The following is a 20,314-nucleotide window of genomic DNA, read 5'->3' as shown; positions in this document are numbered from 1 at the left end:
CTTTTTTTTTGTATTTTATACATCTACATAGGCGTATTCTCTACTTATTATGTCTGTTTCGTTTTATTTCGTATCAAGAAAATTTCTAAAACTAAAATCCAAAACTTTCATTTCATATGCGTTACCATAGCAACATAGAAACTGTTTCGCAATTTTTTTTATTTATAGTAATTTAGCGAGTTATTTCACATACTTGATGAAATATTAACTTTTAGAAACATTTTTGCTTCTATATATCCTTACATATTTAGTGTTGTTTTTTTTTTTGTTTCGTATACGGAATGTTCTTCTTGTGTGACATTCGTAAAAAACAAAACCTTCGTCGAATAAATCAGGAGGCAGGACTTTGTCTTACAAGTTTACATTTTTCATATTTTCGGTGATTTTTTATTTAAATATGTAATGAAGTATTTTCATCAAGTAAGTTGAAAAAAATGACAGTGTTCATTTTACTTGGATAAATAATATACGAGTTAAATATTATTAAATCCTTACCATATAATTCAAACACGTACCCGCAGAAATGTCGCCGCAAACGAGTTAGATCGGTATTACAACTATGGAAGCATATCTATGTAGTTCATTCAAATTAATTTCTCGGATTAAGTCAAAAACGTTTCCTTTGAAACGAAACTATAATATCGATATGAGAAGCACAAAATATACATTAGCGTATGTAAGATCATTATGAATGAGTGACATGAAAGGCACGTGCAGTTTCCCGCCAAAATGCCCTTATATATGTAACGTAAAATGCTTACGATTTCCTGCAAAAAATTTTGGATTATAGATGAAAGAAAATTATTTGATTTAGTCCATTTTGTCATATTCCAATTATAATTGTTGCATTTATATTATATATTGCGTTCATATTAAAATCAGTTTACAAGACGACCTGGGATACCCAAGTAGTAACATTTGTATGCGCGCATGAAGACATTTGATTTTATTCTAATGGTATTGTTAGAGCGGTAGGTATAAATTGTTTACAAAATAACAATAGGTCATGGTTGCACAGTGAGAAGGAGATGATCCGGCTTTCCTCTGGATTACCGCTTTTCCTTTCCTCGAATAGAAAGAAAGACAGATTCGAGACGAAACGGCTGCAGCGATAAAGAACCGGCATAATTGCTCAGTACGCACGTGTTAGTCTAAGAAACATCTGCGCACGTGCCCACGTATAAGCTAATAAGTGATGTCTATAGTAAGCTTTCCATCATGCCGAGTGATATGTGCGCAGAGGTATTTTTTATAATAATACGTGCGCAGATTGTTTAATACATTTACGTGCGCACGTAACACGTAATGTAATTCTTATTACGCGCGCAAGTAATAGATTTTACGTGAGCACGAAATAACTAATACGTGCGATCGTTTATTGATGAAACAATTCTGAGTTGTTGACTTACTATTTTTCATACGTCATAAAAGAAGAAGTATAGAAACACATGTTTATATCTTTATCATAGATATACAGTAAAAGAATAATTGACTAATTATAGAAATAATACGGTTAAATAGTTTAAAATATTTTAACTCGCGGCTAAAAATATATAATCTAAATATGGTTTGCAACTCACCATCAAAGAATAATAATTTCTGTCGTTTTTGACAGAAAAAAAGTTTTACAGGATTTGTTGGGAATCGAACTCGCTTACCACTGACACTAGATCTAGGCCACTGGCGCCAGATCAGAAAGAAATGCCTCTGTACATGTTATACCCTACCCCAAGGTATTCTATAAGAACCATGGTCATGAACGGGAAACTTCCTCATGTCACTCATTATACCAGATTTCATCCATAGCATGGAACTACATTTCGGACTACTTCACATGTAACACTGAGTAGTCACTTCCGGTTTGGTGTAATCCGTCCTTAATGACAAGACGACCTCTAAATGCCACATATCAATTTATCAGTTGAATAGAGTCTAGCACTGACGACAATGTAATTACTTTCAATCAGCGTTGGTGCCAAATGTATGGAAATGTGACCGCAAAATTCTTTAGAAGTAAACACTAAGTCCTCTCAGAACATGTCATTTGTTTTTAAGGCCTGTGCAAGCTATTCTGTTACAAAAACGTGGATGTCTCCGAAGATCTCCGAAGATCAGACCATAGTTTGCATTATTTGTTTTCTGTTCGAAAACTGGTTTTAAAAATCCATTAACGTAGGCCTACATCTTGCTGGTGTAACTTCTAAGCTCAGAATAAGATAGGTAAATCAAGCTGAACTATGTATTTGAATTGTAACGTTCTTTTCCAAGGAAGTCACAAGCAGTAAGTTGCTTTTCACCACTCAATACAAAGTTTTCCACACACTTTGATATCGCGAGGCCGTTTATGTTGTGTGTAGCTGTCATTTGGCATATCACTTAGCCTACCTAATTGATGAAAATTCAAGAACATAGTTCGTCAGTTGGATTTCATTGATTTAAGTGGTTTGTCTATAAGTTTAATATGGGTAGAATGGATTTTTTTCGACTGTATTTCAGTTATGCAACGTCGGTCATTTACCAAGTGTCCTCAAATCCTTTACTACATGTATTGCTAGAAATTTTCTCTGCAAATATCAGTTGTATTGTCTTAAGCTTCTGTCAAGTCATAAAAGAAGGCACGCGCGACTCAATCGGGGTTTGAACTCTAGACTGTAGGACTGGTAATATTAATCTGCATGTGCCTTTCCTATTCGTTCCGCTTATTGTAAACATTCCACGCAAGTAAATGTTACGAAGATAATTGTGTCCACACGTTTTCCAGCTAAAACTGTTCCCGATGGTAACTGCATGGGGCTGATGGTATTCGGGACTAGACTAAAGAAAATATATAGCTAAGATCTGTAGGACTGGTATGAGGTAGAATCTACGTTTGAAACATTAATCAACAGACACACATAAGCCAAAATTAATTACCTAGAGCGCACCATAAAGTCATTCTACTCAAAAAAGTTCTCATATATGTCTTAAGTTTATCTGATATGAGTACGAGTATGAGTAAAATCCCCCTTTCTCTTATACATTCAACCAGGCGTCAATCCATCCCGCAGATGAATTAAATATTGTTTAACAATTAGGTCGTTACAAGGTAAAGAGAAATGAAGGAGTTATAAAGATAAAAACATTGTTTTCTGGTCTAATACAGGATGGATGCCACAGCCAGGGATGATCATCAAATGGCTTGACAGACTATTCCCTAACAAAACTGAATGAGGAGAAAACATCAGAGGTGACTTGTACCTTTCAGAAGCTAGGTGGGTACATTTGCCAAATTGTTCTCAGCGGCTGTGATGGTAGATTAAATTGTTTTTATCTGTTCGTTGGTTGTTGTGATTTTACGAAGTCAAGAGATTTATTTGCGTTTGGGATATTCTAGTGGTGTGCGTGTCCAAGCTTAGTTTGCTAAGTCAAGATACTTTGCACTAGAGACTGACTTAATGTTTCGCCATGGAGGAGAAATTAGGTTTAATGACATTTGTCCTTTGGTGTAAATGGCTGTGTCTGTTATTTTTTAGGGATTGAACTCCGTGTTCTGCTCACTTTCTCATTTTCGGATGTGCTGAGGTCATCTTCGATGATTGTTCTGTCATCTGTAGAGTTTCGGAAGAAGAGTAAGAAAGACTTACTGTAACCGTGCCGTTGGCAAATGGACTTGTGACTTGATAGAATATCGTGAGCTAGCCTTATGGAACTCCATAATTATGTAGCAGGTATTTTTCCGAATGACCACCCTTCAAGATTACTGACTGAGTTATGTTTAGTACAAATTACTCAGACCAGTTGAGGACTTGTGGACAAATACCAGACTCTATAGAAGTTTAAACAGAGGTTTGGGGTGACTTACTTTGTCATAAGTTTTACAAAAGTCGAGCCAAGTTAAATCAATTTGTTTGTAACTAGTAATGATGTTGACCATTTCATCTCTTAATTCAGTCGTTTAGGTCTCAAAAGATCTTTTGTCTAGATATCCAGGTTTAACGTCATAAAGAATGTTACAGTAAGTAAAGTGAGCAAAAACATTGAAAGCATTATAATGTGTTTTGGGGTTGGGTTTTGCATTATACATAGTTAATTATATAGGCCGATAAATTTGACGTGCTTCTGTGGTCTCCATTATTGAACAGTTGATAGACTAATTTCAAATACTGTCCATCGATAGCCGGTCTAATGTAGAAAAACTAGAACAAGCTACAATATAGCTAGGGCACTTAGAATTGTTTAAATGACTATAAATCCTCATACGATACATTAAATAGGAAAGTAAATATGTCAATACTACATCTTGACAGACTGGACAGCTAGCAAAGTCAGCATTCATGTACATAACATTCATGTCATAAACAACCGGTGCCCATTATGAGTGCTTTATACCGCCGACGAAAGCTTCTTCACCGTATGTCTCACCTCTGTAAACCTAAAATGTTTTAAAGATTCTTCCACCGCAAGCATAGATATTTGACAGTTCCCCCCCCCCCCCCCTCCCCTGTTTATTTCAGGGTGACTATGTTATAATAGCCCATGAATTGAATCTCAGAAGCGTTTCTCAAAGTTAAACAAACTTGAATTACATAAGACATGGAACTACTTCACGCGTAGATGCTTCTACGCATGCTGTTCGGTTTCAAATAAGACATATCGTCTGTAAATTTGTGGTATGGTAAATCTGTGAGCATGCTTTGCTGCCCACGAAAACGAAATCATGAAGAAAGAATATGAGCCACGCCATGAGAAAACCAACATAGTGGGTTTACGACCAGCATGGATCCAGACAAGCCTGCGCATCCGCGCAGTCTGGTCAGGACCCATGCTGTTCGCTTTCAAAGCCTATTGTAATTAGAGAAACTGTTAGCGAACAGCATTGATCCTGACCAGACTGCGCGGATGCGCAGGCTGGTCTGGATCCATGCTGGTCGCAAAGCCACTATGTTGGTTTTCTCATGGCACGGCTCATATCTACTTTTCGCATGTGTTTTAGCGTGCGATGTGAAATTAATTTTGTTCAACTTGCCTGCTACTTTGATAATTCTTATGAAATTTGGATTAAAATTTAATTTGATTTAATACATCTTTAAAGAATAAAGAGTTTTATCTTGTTTTCTTTAGAGCAAAAGAACTAAAATCTGGTAAACTAACACACGTGTAATACGCGCCCTTGTAGCTTTAGGTTTCGGGTACTTAAAAGCTTAAACCGATGTTCAGTTGTCTGATACTTAACGTTGTTTTTTTTTTTCATACAGAAATAGGCATTACTAAACGCTATCTATATCATAGTTTTTTTCCGACAGAAAAGCTACAGATCTAATTGTCACGTGACGTGTCTACAACAAGCCGTCTTACTATAATTTCTGTGATTAAGGAAATATATAAAATGTATATAGAGATATTTCTAAAAGTTTTAAAGCTAGATCTACCAGTTTTAAATAAAGAGATACGTTTTCAATGCCAATATAGTGCTATATATTTAAAAGATAATACTGTAAAAGCTATCTGAGTGTACAAGGCCATTTGAAAGATATCTCTTTGCATAAAAGTGAGATCTTTAATATATTTAAAGGCTAGCTCTCTTTTGTTGAAAGAGCCGATAGATGGCGTTACAGAGCTAGCAGTGTTTGAAATGATATATTAATGATGATACTGTAAAGCAGAGAGCACTGCTAGCACCTATGCCTAACAGCCTAATAAGATATCTTCAAAATTTTAAGAAAGATCTCTATATGTTAATATTTCTGAAAGACGCTTCCTTTAAACGAGGCCACTGCTATCACCATATCATGCAATTCCAAAACTTTTATTTAATGCGTATTTTCTTTCCTTATCAAATAGTTAATGAATTTTGACTTAGCTTGACACTGACTTATCATTCTAGATGCCATGACATAAAACTTATCATGATATGTCAAAATAATTTAAGATTGTCATTTGTTCCTGAAAGAGAAACAGGACATAAACAATGTTGAAGATCGTTATATTTGCCTTTTCTGTAGTGGTTTTGGTTACTGCGATAACGTACCGTGACTGCGGTAAGATCTTTTATAACTCACCATATTTTCCACTTTTTTCTGAAATTGCGAGCGTCTTTACATTGCTTTTGATTTATACATATCTGACATGTGTGAATCGTTATCTATTGTAGTTGAGTACTCGAGTTCTTGATTTAATCTGAACAATTTCTACATATAATTTATGTAAAACATAAAGTTATTAATCCATAGATGGATTACTAGTACTATGCATACGTTTGAAATACGGTTCACACTCCATACATGTATAACTGAATAAAAACTTAATACATGTATATCTAAACACAGTATAAATATGTACTACTGCTGAAAAACTGGAAGTCTTTTAACAATCGTCCGATACTGCATGACATTTAATTATATATGTAGCTCAGCATACACAATAAGTTTATATATTTTGTCAAGTTAAATAAATTTGATAACAATTTTCTTCATATCAATTTTTTCACCTAAAGACAATATATTTTATTTTTCTAAAATATTTTAGCGAAAGATAGACATTGTGTATCTTTAAGGGATGGTTGTCCTCATGTTTGAACACTAGTGTCGCTGTGCCGTCAGTAAATGTCAAGTCGTGATTGCAAATATGCTCTTGTTGTTGTTGTAGTGTAAAAACTGAGAGCAACAAATAATAAAATCTGTAAAAAGATCCCTTGAAAAATGCAACCAAAAAAGAAAAATAGCAGACTCGGTTTAATTAAGTCTGTTCATGAGAGGTAATGAAATGTGCAATACCTCTCACTCCCCCTAGCATCGGCCTAAGCGTATCTCTATTACACATCTATCGAATGGAATCCATGATCCCAAAGGACCGGAAAAATATAACAACACTGAATCCAAATACGGGGAGACTTTTTATACATATTTTTCTTACTTTCTTCTTCTTAATTTTTAACGCTATTAATACGCGGAAAAGAGGTTATAGGCCCGCGAAATGATTTCACGAGGCCCTAGCATTATTTCGATTCTAATATGCCCTTTATCTAAAACAGAAGATCAAATATACTAGCTCCCTTTCATGGTCGCTACACAAACATTTACGTCGTCGCCCGTTAACGTGGCGTCGTTTCAGCGTGAGCGTGTTTTAAATCTTTTTAAATTAGAATATGCTAAAACAGTAATACGAATATCACTGCCTGTTATGGCCAGCTGCTGACAGTATTATCATTGTTCGTGTGTATAAGCATCTTATTATCTTTTGGCTAAAATGTAGTTATCACACGCTTTAAAACGGCAAAAATAACACATGATCAACAATTCGGTAAAATTTGCCGCCTTATCCAATAGAAACAAAGAAGGAAAAAAAGTTTGAATAAAAATATTGTTTTTATTAGAATGAACACACACAATTTAATATCGATTTGAAGTGTTCGTAATTCTTTTCTCTTTACAAAGATATAAAAATCATATATCTAAAAAGAAGAATTAATGCTTCCCTTGGCGATTAAAAAACACCACTATCCGTCTCAGTTTACGGCATATACACGGTGCACAATCACGTGGTCTAAGACGTCATGCTATAGGTATCGCGCCAAGCATTTTTTATGAACAAAGCGTCGGTTCAAGAAGAAAATTCGACGTAAGTATTTTGTTACGAATTTTTGTAAAATGTCTTTAGTATGTTGCAAGTCCTTTTATAGATGCGTACCTCCGATCACACAGCATCTGCCCGTGTCTGCTTTAGTTTGGCTGGAAAACGGGACAAACTGACCAAAATCTCAAAATCGCTCTTGCTATTGCTCCAAGCTGATTCCAGAACCGCATTAAAACCAGCTTTCTCTTGCTGAAGTCTTCAAATGGCCGTTTTGGTTTGGTACTTTTTGTCTTCAAACATCCGCTGATTGATTATTTTTCACGTTAAAGGTGTTGTTTTCAGGTAAAAACCAAGGATAAAAAGATATGATATTGCGACAAGTTCTAAAAGATAAATGCTATCGCAACAAGCTGAAAGTATGTGCAATGACGGTGGCTTGAAAGGGTTGAGCTAGATTTTCAGGATAAAACAAAGGCTTTGAAGCATAATAAATATGTTTATATGTTAATATAGAGCAGTATATTCGCGAGGCTATTATTTTTTTTTATATACGCGATTTTCACTTAAGCACACATTCAAGACACAAGCGTAATAATTATTTCTTGCTTAACGCACCGCTAAATATTCAAATTTTAAAAATCTCGAAAAAATTACCTACGCAGAATCAACCAGTTTACAGCTTTAGTATTCAATTTCCAAATTAGCTTTTTTTCTCAATCATAATAAATAAGATGGCTAACGGTGTTTTTTAGTTGCAGATTCAAACGCAGAATGGCTGATGAAGCTAGGACAAACGTGTGCAGCCAGCGTGGCAAGGCTTTCCGCCAGAGGCGAAATTTGCATACGCTCGAGAAAAGTCACACAGAAACGTTTCCCTAGGGGTTTCAGCTCTCGATAGGCATTGGTAACTATTTTCTGTAATTTTATATCTGTGTAGCAAATGGACAGAAAATGGGCCATATATGCGAAGCTTGAACTTTTAGTTTTGATAACATTCAGAAGCTTTTGAAAATAATGTGCATTTTCTTTACAATTATAACTTTATAAATTTTATACCTTGGACTCTCGAAGACGTATGTCACACTAAACTCATGTAGGAATAACTTAATGACCGAAGAACTGTAGTGTATGAATCAGTTTATTACAGGAGAATAAATACTGAAATTACAGCTGGTTAAAAATGGAACAGTTTACTTGTAAATCAATGGAAAATTATCAACTGATCCTTTACGTGTTTTGAGTGTATTTACGAAATATTTGATCTGTTTATCCTATGCCCAATTGCATCAGCATCAGCAACATTCAGAGGACGGCCGCCATACAAGCTCTTGGCCTCTCCTCTTGTGAATACAACAATTCTGAAGAAAATGACTATAATTTTGGTATGTATCTATGACATGGTTCCCAAATATGCAGATAATTACGACAAAAGTGCATAATATATTTTATTTAAAATTTGGAAAGTATCACAGCATTATTTCTATTAATTTTCAGATGAAGAGAGCATAAGTTTACACTTAAACGCTCACGACAGGAGAGGGAACAATCCTCGGACTTTCAGTTCTGACACTTGCGGCTATCTGGTGGTGACCCGTTACGAACTCACCGAGCACATGCGCAGTCATGAAGACAACCAGAGTCTGCCTGCATACAATGTGGTGCATTGAATAAGCACAGGCCATTCCTGAATCGGGATATAAGGCAACGTCGCAGGAATGTGTGTGTAATTTAAACCAGTGAATACTTTGAAAAATTGATGAAGACATGTTGATCTCGAATTTTTAGTGATGCATTCTGGTCATTGTGTCAAATAGCATTTTTGGCATGATGCAACCCACGTGCCTGTCTATTTTTTTTTGTTCTTAAAGGGAATCCTATAGTTTTTTATGCGCATCTTTCAACGCAGCCGGCACTTTCTACGGAAAACTGAACTGAAGTCAACATTTGTTGAAACATGTTACAGACAATCTTAAATATGAGGAATTTTGAATGAAATAACATTTTTGATAAGTTATATCAGTAATCAAATGTTGATACTGGCTTATGTTGTATTGACAAGTATCATGCCTGACAGGTATCTTGCTATTTTTGTGGCTGTGTTTTCACATCGCATTTTAGTACAAAGACAGTGTTGTTCATATAATGTAAGATAATTGACTTAGTACTGATAAGACAATATCACCTTTCAGATTATTTAGTATTCAATTATAGAAAGAATTAAGAATTTTTAAAACTTTTTTTTTAACTTTTAGCAGACATACATGTAATCAATTTGGCCAGGTTCGCGCCATTTCCGTCCGAACAGGTGTTGTATTCTAGCGGTCTTGACATAAAATTTAGCCTGGTGACCCATACATTTTTAGCCATTTTTATGCTCACAATACAATTATCTATACACAAGAAGAAAAAGAAAAAAAATCTATGAAAGAGTTTTTTTCAAAATTAAAAAAAAATTCTTCACTATGGGTATTTTTCATTGAAAAAAGTTCACAAAAGTAAATATGAAACAATATTTTTTGTTCATTTGTACCCATTATTGTAAAGATAGAGTATTACAAATATGACTATGATATCAAATAAGTATATAATAAAATCTGTAAAAAGGAAAAACCGTATTGTGCTGCCTGGATGAATATTTTGTTTGGTATTTATAAAAAAAAACAACAGAAAATTATGAAAATGTTGAAAAATCGCTGGCAGTTTCAGCAACAGTGGGTGTGTTCAAATCAATTTTTCACAAAAACAAGCCTGGTGACCTATTGTTTCTATTTGTTCATTGTTTTCAGCACAAATTTTCCTATCATATATGTGAATTTAAAAAAATTCTATGAAAGGAAAAAACTATAGGAATTCTCTTTGAGCGGCTTTCAAATTCAAATATCTGTTACTATCAAAGCCATTGACTTGTAACATAAAATAGTTATTTGCTATCAAAGTCTACACCAATGAAACAATTCCTGCTACTTTGTTTGAATTTGACAGAGTTATGTCCGTTTCAACTAAGAATGCTTTGGTTAAAGATTTTGATAAAGTCAAATATCGCTGTTACTATTTAATTTTCTGACTTTTCTGAATTTTCGGGACATAATACATTATTTTACAATCATAGTTTACATATTATTATACATGAAGTTACATGTCTTTAAAAATAATAAAATTGAAGCTGACAGTTCTGGAATGTGTTAGTTGTAAAATGTTACAAATGTTTAAACGAAAAGTTCAATCTACATCATGATACATGGCCTTCAAGGCTTAAGAGAGTTAACTGTGTAATAACTAAAATTTTCAACATAAAGAAATTCTTCAAATTTTGTCTGTTGACTCATGATAATGTCTGAAATAGAATTTTGAAAGAAACTTCCGATGTCAGCTGATTTTTTAGTCGAAAAGAAGAAATGTCAGTTAACACGCCAACATGCTGTGTATCATCAGTTGTCGAGTCCAATTCTTACGCTAATTTCATTCCGCCTTGCACTGCTGTCCCACGAAACACCAAGGGATCCTTTTAACAGCATTCCTGCTTATGCTCATAGTAGCTACCTTTTTTATGCACAAGGCCCTAGTTCTCTTTGAGCGATCAAAGTCGTTGTCCCAGTAACAAGGAAAAAACTAAAGACAAAAACTGGTAAGTCTTATAAGATTCAAATAAGACTTATTATAAATGCAGATGTGACGTGTCGTGTGCCTGCTATAACATGTCGCCGCGTATTTAATCGCAAAGCAAATAATTACATACATGTACTGCTTACGGCGTTGCCAAGGGCGTCGATAGTTTTGTTTTGCTCAGAGTTCCTTATGAACAGACTCAAATCAAGTGTTGGTTTTGTTTGTCTTGCTTTCGACTGGTCTCTTCAGAGTTTATTCAATTATTGTGTACTATGACGCCGTTTCCTATGAAGTTTGTTTGTTTTGCCGGTGCAAAGGTTATTACAGTGAGTTTACAGACTAGAATTTCCCCTATTATTATCATTATAGATAATAATTTTGGTAATGGTATTATTATTAGTATTGTTATTATTTTCAAATGACTATAGGTTACAGTACAACCTCTCCTGAGCGGCCCTCTGTTAAGCAAAACCCCCTCTATAACAACATATCAAAATTTCCCTCGGCTGAAATATACTATCAAATTTACCTCTCCAGAACAACAACCTCTACATAACAGTCAATATTTGTATCCAAAGGGTCTTGCTCTACAGAGGTTGCATTGTATTACCTGTCTTCCAATATACAACGTTTATTAGTGGGCACACGTTGTATGGACCTGTCATCTGCTCGTCGCTCATATTTGTACACCAGCTTGAAAACAGTCTCCCGACTAGTTCGATAGTAAAAGGACCTGTAATACAAGAATAGCTCGTATAATCCAATGTCTTATATTTTCTTAAAATAAAAGTATCAAATACTTAATTTAGCATTTGCATTATCATTTAACCAGTTTCGTTTTTTTCTTGGGACCCCATACATGTATCTTAAAATAATTATTTTCTCAGATGTATTGATTAGCCATTGAAATTTGTCATAATCTGTACAGTACTTTCTATGCGATATTTGATTTATATGACAATATTAGCTTAAGAAAGGTTAAAGCCTGTAGCGATATCATTGATCTTTCTCAGAAGCATAATCTTAGCTCCCTGTTTTTGTCTAAAAATTTTATTTCCGGTAGCTGTATTTCAATGGAAGAGTACCAAGCGGTAATTGTGGAAATTAATGGAAGCAATGCCTTAAATTCCAAGTTAAAATTTTAGATTGTTGTAACATCATTTATCTTTTAAAACTAGCCGCGATGCCATATTTTTTTTTTTGCTCCGTGTTTTGCCTATAAACTCGCATTATACACAAGATAAATTCGACTGACAGATCGTGTTTAGATGAAAGAGTGATATGCGTTGATTTACGTATGAAAACTAATAGGAAAACGGACTTAAAATAAGATTATCGTTTCAGCTTGTTGCGATATCATTTATCTTCCAGAACTTGCCGCAATAGCACATCTTTTTATCTTTGGTTTTACCTGAGAATAACACCTTTCACGTGAAAAATAATCAATCAGCGGATGTTTTGAGACAGAAAGTACCAAACCAAAACGGCCATCTGAAGACTTCAGCAAGAGAAAGCTGGTTTTAATGCGGTTCTGGAATCAGCTTGGAGCAATAGCAAGAGCGATTTTGAGATTTTGGTCAGTTTGTCCCGTTTTCCTGCCAAACTAAAGCAGACACGGGCAGATGCTGTGTGATCGGAGGTACGCATCTATAAAAGGACTTGCAACATACTAAAGACATTTTACAAAAATTCGTAACAAAATACTTCCGACAAATTTTCTTCTTGAATCGACGCTTTGTTGACAAAAAAATGCTTGGCGCGATACCTATAGTATGACGTCATAGACCACGTGATTGTGCACCGTGATATAGTTACTGAATAAAATAAGCAAAAACCTGTGATACGTATCTTATTCCTTCCCCTGTAGCCACTTTATTCATAATTTGAGAATATTTATTATCCTATTGAAGTATTCTATAGACAATAAATTTTTCATATATGTTTTTATTTTGAAATTATTTTAATGTCTTCTTGCTTCCCTGGACGTTTAAAAATTGGTAATTTTTTGTAAAATTTCTTTATTGCTCGTGTCCGTGGTCTTTCCGAACGCGCGCGGAAACTCACGAACTCGACCGAAGTTAAGCTGTCTATGATACAGAGAGCTGATGGTTACAAAAGAGTATTATTATTGATAGGCGTTCAATCTGTTATATCTATTATATAGTCTGTAGTTAACGACATGTATCCTTGACAAAATAAGGAAATATTGTATTGTATTTATGTATTGGTAATTCTTACTGCATGCATCAATATATTAAAAAGAAAAAAAGAAAGAAAGGTAGAGAGAGAGAAGAAAGGAAAGTCATAACAATTTCATGAGTGAAATTTACACAATTAGAAAAGAAGCTAGAGTATATAAATGGTCTATATTTTACTGCTTGCTAAAAATTCATAAGACAATATGCACTTTGCAACTATATATATTTCTTTCTAAAAAGGATATAGCAACTGTCTCGTATTTTAAAGATTCGCATAATTATATTTATACACCTCAGCTTAAGTTTTAACCACATATATATTATAAAGAATTTAATTAATGCAACATTTTGAGTAAATTGATTTCGGAGTCTCTGAAACAGCCATATTAAAGCACTTTTTGATAGTTGTTTATTACCAATTAACAGCTTTTTGCAAGTTTATTGCGTATCAACACCTTTTTATTAGGGGACTAGGGGTGATCAGGTCTTTTTATTACACAAACAATAATCTTCTCGGTTATTGCGTCTATATTAAGAGCATTTTGAAAATTGTAACATGTTTAATGAACGACACTTAAATACACTATAAATATATATATATTTTTTTTCATTTTCTAATCAACAAATAATGATGAAAGATATATAGGATAACGTGACAGTGATTTAATATTAAATTTTACTTGTATTTGATTTACAGTATTTTTTCCTGAATACAGGTTAATTGTTCGATACTTAAATATAGAAACATAGAACACATGTTAAAGGTTCGCCTTAGAATGAAAATATTATAAGTTTTTCGACAACATTGTAAAAAGAGTGTCGTTTATTGATATATTAGTTTATTGTCTCTTCTGAAAATTATTATGTACTCTTAGTGCTCCATATTATAAAATGCTTTCACTTGCTGTAAGTATTGCATTTATAAGCTTTATGCAGTAAATCGAAATTGAATAGAATTGAATGTACGCACAGATAATCTCAAGCAGATATAGCACGCGCTAATTTTTAAGAAATGAAAAAATATGTAATTCCTAGTTCGTATAGTAATAATATACGTGATAATTATTATAAATAACCTTTCTACTACATCAGTGTCACATTATCTTAAATCTTTCTTAAAAGACTTTAAAAGTCTGACATTTATTAAATCAGTCAGTCAGTTACCTTTGAGAAACTTTGGGAAGTCGTAATTCAAGTTGAAACTGGTCAAAGAAATGACCAAATATGACATAAAATACATATTATATACATGTAACATTCTGTGTTGAAAGCTTTGCATATTAAATTTTTCAGTACCCAAAGGTAATGAAAAAGTTGTGTCTGTGAGTAATCTACAGGTGACTCCAGACGTCATCAAATTTCCGGGGACATTTAACGTATCAGTAAATCTGACGTTCAGTCGCGAGGTAACGGAACCTGTTGTTGATTTTGAGCTGATCAGATACTTTCTCGGATTTCCACTGAAACTACCGTGCAGTGGCAGTTCCGTTGTTGGAACATGGTATGACTATGCATATTCATATTCTCTTCTCATTAATATTTATGCCTGTAGTATACACGTACCGGGCCCACTTATTCCATATTCGAAACTTTAACCGGCTATTAAACTAACCGCCTGTTAAATTTTGATTCAAAATAATAGGCATGATGGGAACCACTAGTACTGTATGATTTTATAATTTTACTGTAAAGACGTTTAGTGTTCATAATTCTTATATTATAATGTGTTTTACTAAGTCTACTAAAAATGTCGAAATAAATGTAACTCTAAAAGTTAATCGACCGTTTGCTTACTATGGTCGCCAGTTAAAAGTTTCGAACGAGTGGGCCCGGTGTTCATGGATTTTATACCAATACTGACTTGTTCTCAGTAAGTAAGAGCAAACTTCATTGCATGAACAAGAGGAGGAGGTCGAAATCACTTCAACCACGAAGTCTTTTATTCAATCGCCACTGAGATACACCTTGCTCAGGGATTGAACCCTATTATATCCTTATTATTCTTTTCTGTTTACTATATTACAATCATTTCAGTTCTATAGCTGGTTAACTTATTAATACATTATCATATCTCAATATTATTTAGAAACAACTTGCACACTGTGGCCATTATCTAAGAGCGATACGATCACAACGAGACAAACGACTTGACTTAAATAAACTATTTCTACAAAAGCGGTACAATACAAAGGTGTTAACATTGTTATTTCGTTCAGATGCGTCGTAATTAATCACTCAGGTCTTCGGCCTTCGCGATTAGATTACAACGCATCTGAACTCAAAACCGTGTTCTATTTGCCAAAACAGCACGCAAAACTAAAATCTATTTCGAAAGTTAACGCAGCTGGATGTATGAGAATTTTCGTACACGAGAGATTACCATGGTTACCTGGCTGAATCATTCTCGCACACAAGAGATCACCATGGTTCCCTGGCTGAACAATTCTCGCACACTAGAGATCACCATGATTCACTGGCTGAACAATTCTCGCACACAAGAGATCACCATGGTTCCCTGGTTGAACAATTCTCGCACACTAGAGATCACTATATGGTTCCCTGGCTGAACCTGGCGCACACGAGAGATCACCATAGTCCCATGGTTAAACCATTCACGCATAATAGAGATATACCATGGTTCCATAGCAGAACCATTCGCTAATACCGGAGGTCTACATTGGGACTATGACGAACCTCTTATGAACAAGAGTTATATTTTATAAATATATCTACTTCTAATGTTGTATTAACACATCGATTTTATTCAAACTTCCCCTGCCAGTTTTATATGAACCCTTAAAGGCACAGTTGCAGCCGGTAGTGTCTAGGAATTATGTTTACCCCATTGGTGACACATTATTTTTGCCATGTTGTCCGTCCGTCCGTCATACTTCATTTTCGATCAATAACCTGACACCCATTTAACCTAGAACCTTCAAACCTTCAAACTTCATATGGTAGTATGGCTTACAGAGTTGATGATCCCTATTATTTTTTTGGTTACTCCATCAGAGCTAAAGGTCACAGGAGCTTGAAAGGGGAAAAGCGTTTCCGATAAATAACTTGAGAACCATTTGACCCAAAATGTTGAAACTTCATAGGATGATTGGACATGCAAAGTAGATGGAACCTATTGATTTTGGGGGTCACTCCTTCAAATGTCAAGGTCACATGGGCTAAAATCCGTCACTTTTCATTTCCGATCAATAACTGGAGAACTATTTGACATAGAACCTTCAAACAGGGGCTTTAACATGGAAAAGCGTTTCCAATCAATAACTTGAGAACCCTTAATCAAGAGTGTTTAAACTTCATAGGATAATTGCACATGCAGATTAGATAACCCCTATTGATTTTGGGATTACCCAATTAAAAGTCAAGGTCACTGGAGCCTGGGCATGGAAAAACGTTTCTGATCAATAACTTGACAACCACTTGACCAAGAACCTTCAAACTTAACACGATAACTGGAAATGCAAGGTAGATGATCCCTAATGATCCTTTATGATTGTAGAGTTACTTCATCGAAGGTCAAGGTCACAGGGGCAGTACATGGAAAACCGTTTCCGATGAATAACTTGACAACCATTTGACTCAGAACCTTCGAACTACATACAGTGATAGGACTTACAGCAGAGTACATGAGATCTATTGCTTTTAGGGCCACTCGATCAAAGGTCAAGGTCGCAGGGGCCTGAACATGAAAAAAAAAGCCGTTTCCGATCAATAGTTTGAGAACCACTTGTCTCAGACAGTTGGAACTTCACAGGATGATTGGACATAGAGGATAGATGATATCTATTGATTTTGGGGGTCACTTCATCAAAGGTCAATGTCAAAGGCCATAACACTGGAAGCAGTTTCCGATCAATAACTTGAGAACTACTTGACCCAGAATGTTTAAACTTCATTCGGATGATTGGACATGCAGAGTAGATGATCGCTATTGCATTTCAATCGCTAAGCCCACATTCATTGTCTCTTTGATATTCGCTCCAGTCCCCTATATATCGATTTCTTGCCTATTACTACTGTGCTTTGGGGAGACATGCGTTTTTCTGCAAAAGCAGCTTCTAGTTTATGAAGATGTCAAGGAATTTGCATTATTCATTGATTCATAATAAATTAATAATGGTACACTGGTCTATATTTCAGCAACAACCTTCCTATCTGTTCGATCAGTTCGATGTTTGACCGTATCTTAAAGGAAAATGACACAAAAATTATAACAGCTACGGTCATAAATTGGAGCGTCTAATGAATGCAACTACAGGGCACTACTGGGAGTGTCCTATCAAACCAGAAACTGTAGTTGTAGACAACGCACCTTTTAGTCTAACAGACATTTCTCCATTCATCCATCTACTTGCAGATGTAAGTATTTATAGTAATATATGATTGCACACGTGTTTATTAAGAATGTTAAGCATTATTTTGTAACAGAAACATTTTCAATTGCTGTTTAATGTTCTATAGAATGTTTAAATTACTTATACTTGCGGGAACTTTAATTCAAATGTCTATACCGGCGTAACCACAAGTTTGTTTAATTTGGTTTTTAGGCCTTAAGCAAAAGTGTGTGCTTTTTTCTCATTTTCTGACAGGAAGATTATTATTTTTACTACTTCAATGCCAGACAGTTATACATTGTATATATGAATTCCTTCGTTTTTTTGTGTGTGTGTGTGAAAAGTTAATATTCATAGTAAGAATGTCAACATAAAGCTTATGTTTTTGATCATTTTACTTGATAATTAGCACATTTTTCTCTGGCATTCATTAGAGTTCATTATTCTACTACTTTTTAAATACTACTATAGCTTCAACTAACGATAAATCCTCCTCAAATTGTACCTTGCTTCTATTTAAAATGTGTCGAAATCGTGTAACAGGGCCTCCTCTTTCATTTGCTTATGTAGCCAAATGCTACAAATTCAAAGAACTGGCTACAATTAAAAAAATAGCTACAAGAGGTTTATTAATATGTGGCCAAATTTCAGGAATTCAGCTTCAATTTGGCAGTTTCTCTCAAATGTGGCTACAACTTTTTGAGGTCCAGTGGAGGCCCTGGTGTAGGGTTGTGGCATCCACACACGTGTCTTTTCTGAACAGTCTGCATGAATAGATTATAGGTACACTTAAATATTTTACCTTAATCAGTTTTCTGATTTCATTTCAGGGAGACTACACGATAACGGTTGTGGCAAAAGAGAACAAGACCGGACCTGTTATCGGTTGTATTAAAGTAAATGCGACAATTGGAGGAGAAGGCCCTGGGTCTATTTTCGGTTAACTTGTTCATTTAATGGTAAAACAATAACAACAAACGTCTAAATAATAAAATTAAGAAGAAAAACGTAACACTTCCTGCTTTGTTTAATGGTACCAGGACTTGTTTATTGTAATAAACCGACATATAATACCGTTTCAGTGTTTAAAAGATCTAGTCGCAACAATGAAAGTGGCTATGTGCATTATAGTAACCACACATCCAACGTCTCATGTGGCTTAACCCTTGACCCTTTGGGATCATGGAGTCCATTAGATATATGTGTAATAGAGTTTAGCCGTTGCTAGGGGCCGTGAGAGGTGCTGCACATTTCATTACCTCTCATGAACAGACTCAATCAAACAAAGTCTGCTATTACTCTGCTTGGTTGCATTCGTTGCTTCCAAAGGATCTTTTTACAGATTTTATTAATGACCAAGACAACCTCTAAATCCAAACTGTTGAATAATAACGTCTAGCACTGACGACTACGTAATTACTTTCAATCAATGTTGGTGCCAAATGTATGGAAATGTAACTTGATATAACTGAAAAATTCATTAGAAGTAAAACCTAAGTCCTCTCAGAACATGTCAGTCATTTGTTAATTTGTTGACATGAACTATTTGCAAAGAATCCCTGTCAAATACTAAAAAAAAAAAATATGAAAAGGACAAGGCTTCTAAAACGCAATGAAATCAGCAATGGTATATATGGCTTTTAAGGCCTGTGCAAGTGATTATATTTCAAAAACGTTGATGTCTCCGAATATCTTACCATAATTTGCATTGTTTGTCTTCTGGTCGAAAACTAGTTTTGAATATCAATATAAAACAGGTAAATCAAGCTGAACTACGTATTTTAGTTGTAACAGTTCTTTTCCCAATAAGCCACAAGCAGTACTGCTTTTCTCCACTCAATACAAAGTTTTGCACACACTTTGGTATCGCGAGGCTGTTTATGTGGTATGTAGTTATCACTTCGCTTATCGCTTTTTCGACAGTATTTCAGTTATGTAACGCCGGTCAGTTACTAATCCTTTGCTATTGCTAGACAGTTTCTCTGAAAATGCCAGTTGTATTGTCTTCAACTTCTGTCAAGTCATAAAAGAAGGCACTCATTTCTTAATCGGGGTTTGAACTATAAACTCTGGGACTGGTATTAGTAGTCAATGTATGCCTTTACTAATCGCACAGCTTATTGTACATTTTCCTCGCAAGTAAATATTACGAAGGTGAATATGTCCACAGCAGGCTTTCCAGCAGAAACTGAAAAGAAAATATGTGAAATCATTTTTATTCGCGTAGGACGAATTTTCGCGTATTTCGCGCTAGGACCGATGCGAGAATTTAAGACCGCGCTATTATTATTTTTTAATTATATTTTTTCATTACTAAAATTGAAAAATGTGCGAATTAAAGCCCGTGCGAAACAGTCCTTTTTCACGTTTGCGCGAAATTTCATGTCAGCAAATTTAAATGATTTCCCAGTACATGGCTAAGATCTGAAGGGGCTGATATAAGGAAGATGCTACGTTTGCAAAATTAAACAACAGACCCACATAAGCCAAAGTTAATTCCCTAAGGCATAAAGTCATTCTACTAAAAAAAACTCTTATACTTGTATTTCTTTATTTTCTCATATAAGTATTACATTTATGTAATTTCTGAAAGAACCTTTTTTAATAACG

At 34.8% G+C, this 20,314-nt stretch overlaps 1 long non-coding RNA gene across 1 annotated transcript; it reads left to right on the top strand.

Moving 5' to 3' along the window:
* The first annotated feature begins 4,984 nt into the window (after positions 1–4,984).
* LOC128556251 (uncharacterized) lies at positions 4,985–18,716 on the top strand. The gene is made up of 4 exons (XR_008370514.1): positions 4,985–6,017; positions 14,649–14,856; positions 17,511–17,729; positions 18,535–18,716. It is a non-coding gene; the product is annotated as an uncharacterized LOC128556251 (long non-coding RNA).
* The last annotated feature ends 1,598 nt before the right edge of the window (positions 18,717–20,314 follow it).

This window comes from Mercenaria mercenaria, chromosome 4, assembly GCF_021730395.1.
Source record: "Mercenaria mercenaria strain notata chromosome 4, MADL_Memer_1, whole genome shotgun sequence".
Taxonomy (NCBI): Eukaryota; Metazoa; Mollusca; class Bivalvia; order Venerida; family Veneridae; genus Mercenaria; species Mercenaria mercenaria.
The sequence above is the reverse complement of the archived record's forward strand: the minus strand, read 5'-3'. Positions and strand labels throughout refer to the sequence as shown.